This window comes from Tenrec ecaudatus, unplaced genomic scaffold (assembly GCF_050624435.1).
Source record: "Tenrec ecaudatus isolate mTenEca1 unplaced genomic scaffold, mTenEca1.hap1 Scaffold_56, whole genome shotgun sequence".
Taxonomy (NCBI): Eukaryota; Metazoa; Chordata; class Mammalia; order Afrosoricida; family Tenrecidae; genus Tenrec; species Tenrec ecaudatus.
This window is the reverse complement of record NW_027459472.1, coordinates 337,267-340,008: the sequence shown is the minus strand read 5'-3', so window position 1 is coordinate 340,008 and position 2,742 is coordinate 337,267.

Here is a 2,742-nt window from a genome sequence, read left to right as displayed (position 1 = left end):
CATAGTCCATAGGCCTGCTAGTTAACCTACATAGAGCAAGGGCCCGCTAGTTAACCTTGATAGTCTAAGTGCCCGCTAGTTAACCTACATAGTCCAAGTCCCGCTAGGTAACCTAGACAGTCCAAGTGACCATTAGGTTACCTACATAGTCCAAGTGCCCGTTCGTTAACCTATATATTCCAAGTGCCCGCTAGGTAACGTAGATAGCCCAAGTGCCTGCTAGGGAACGTACATAGTCCAAGTGCCCGCTTGGTAACCTAGATAGTCCAAGTGCCCGTTAGTTAACCAACATAGTCCAAGTGCCTCCTAGGTAAACTACATAGTCCAAGTGCCCACTAGGTAACCTAGACTGTCCAATTGCCCCCTAGTTAACCTAGACAGTCCAAGTACCCGATAGGGAACCTACATAGTCCAAGTGCTCGCTAGGTAACCTACATAGTCCAAGTGCTCGCTAGGCAACCTACATAGTCCAAGTGCAAGCTAGGTAACCTAGATAGTCCAATTGTCCGTTAGCTAACCTAGATAGTCGAAGTGTCCGCTAGTTAACCTACATAGTCCAAGTGCCCGTTCGTTAACGTAGATAGGCCAAGTGCCTGCTAGGTAACCTAGACAGTCCAAGTGCCCGCTGGTAACCTACATAGTCCAAGGGCCCGCTAGGTAACCTTGATAGTCCAAGTGTCTTCTAGTTAACCTACATAGTCCAAGTGCCCGCTAGGTAACCTACATAGTCCAAATGCCCACTAGGTAACCTAAATAATCCAAATGCCCGCTGGGAAACTATATAGTCCAAGTGCCCGCTAGTTAACCTAGATAGTCCAAGTGCCCGCTAGTAAACCTAGATAGTCCAAGGGCCCGCTAGTTAATCTAGATAGTCCAAGTGCCCGCTAGTTAACCTAGATAGTCCAAGTGCCCGATAGTTAACCTAGATCGTCTAAGTGCCTGCTAGTTAACCTAGATAATCCAAGTGCCCGCTAGTTAACCTACATAGTCCAAGGGCCCTCTTGTTAAACTAGATAGTCCAAGTGCCCGCTAGGGGACGTACATAGTCCAAGTGCCCGCTAGGTAACCTAGATAGTCCAAGTGCCCGCTAGTAAACCTAGATAGTCCAAGGGCCCGCTAGTTAATCTAGATAGTCCAAGTGCCCGCTAGTTAACCTAGATAGTCCAAGTGCCCGCTAGTTAACCTAGATAGTCCAAGTGCCCGCTAGTTAACCAGGATCATCAAAATGCCCTCTAGTTAACTTACATAGTCCAAAGGACAGCTAGTTAACCTACATAGAGCAAGGGCCCACTAGTTAACCTTGATAGTCCATGTGCCCGCTAGTTAACCTACATAGTCCAAGTCCCCACTAGATAACCTAGACAGTCCAAGTGACCATTAGGTTACCTACATAATCTAAGTGCCCGTTCGTTAACCTACATAGTCCAAGTGCCCGCTACGGAACGTAGATAGCCCAAGTGCCCGCTAGGGAACGTACATAGTCCACATGCCCGCTAGGTAACCTAGATAGTCCAAGTGCCCGCTAGTTAACCAACATAGTCCAAGTGCCTCCTAGGTAAACTACATAGTCCAAGTGCCCACTAGGTAACCTAGACTGTCCAATTGCCCCCTAGTTAACATAGCCAGTCCAAGTACCCGATAGGGAACCTACATAGTCCAAGTGCTCGCTAGGCAACCTACATAGTCCAAGTGCCCGCTAGGTAACCTAGATAGTCCAATTGCCCATTAGCTAACCTAGATAGTCGAAGTGTCCGCTAGTTAACCTACATAGTCCAAGTGCCCGTTCATTAACGTAGATAGGCCAAGTGCCTGCTAGGTAACCTAGACAGTCCAAGTGCCCGCTAGGTTACCTACATAGTCCAAGTGCACGTTTGTTAACCTAGATAGTCAAAGTGCCTGCTAGGTAACCTAAATAGTCCAAGTGCCCGCTAGGGAACCTACATAGTCCAAGTGCCCGCTAGGTAACCTAGATAGTCCAATTGCCCGTTAGCTAACCTAGATAATCGAAGTGTCCGCTAGTTAACGTACATATTCCAAGTGCCCGTTCGTTAACGTAGATAGGCCAAGTGCCTGCTAGGTAACCTCGACATTCCAAGTGCCCGCTAGGTTACCTACATAGTCCAAGTGCACGTTCGTTAACCTAGATAGTCCAAGTGCACGCCGGTAACCTACATAGTCCAAGGGCCCGCTAGGTAACCTTGATAGTCCAAGTGCCTTCTAGTTAACCTACATATTCCAAGTGCCCGCTAGGTAACCTACATAGACCAAGTGCCCACTAGGTAACCTAAATAATCCAAAAGCCCGCTAGGGAAACTACATAGTCAAAGTGCCCGCTAGGAAACCTGCATTGTGCAAGTGCCCGCTAGTTAAGCTAGATAGTCGAAGTGCCTGATAGTTAACCTACATAGTCCAAGGTCAGCTAGTTAACCTAGATAGTCCAAGTGCCCGCTAGTTAACCTACATAGTCCAAGGGCCCGCTAGTTAACCTAGATATTCCAAGTTCCCGCTAGTTAACCTAGATCGTCCAAGTGTATGCTAGTTAACCTACATAGTCCAAGTTCCCTTTAGGTAACCTACATAGTACAAGTGCCCGCAAGATAACCTACATAGTCCAAGTGCCCGCTAGGTAACCTAGATATTCCAAGTTCTTGTTAGCTAACCTAGATAATCCAAGTGCCCGCTATGTAACCTACATAGTCCAAGTGCCCTTTCGTTAACCTAGATAGTCCAAGTGCCCGCTAG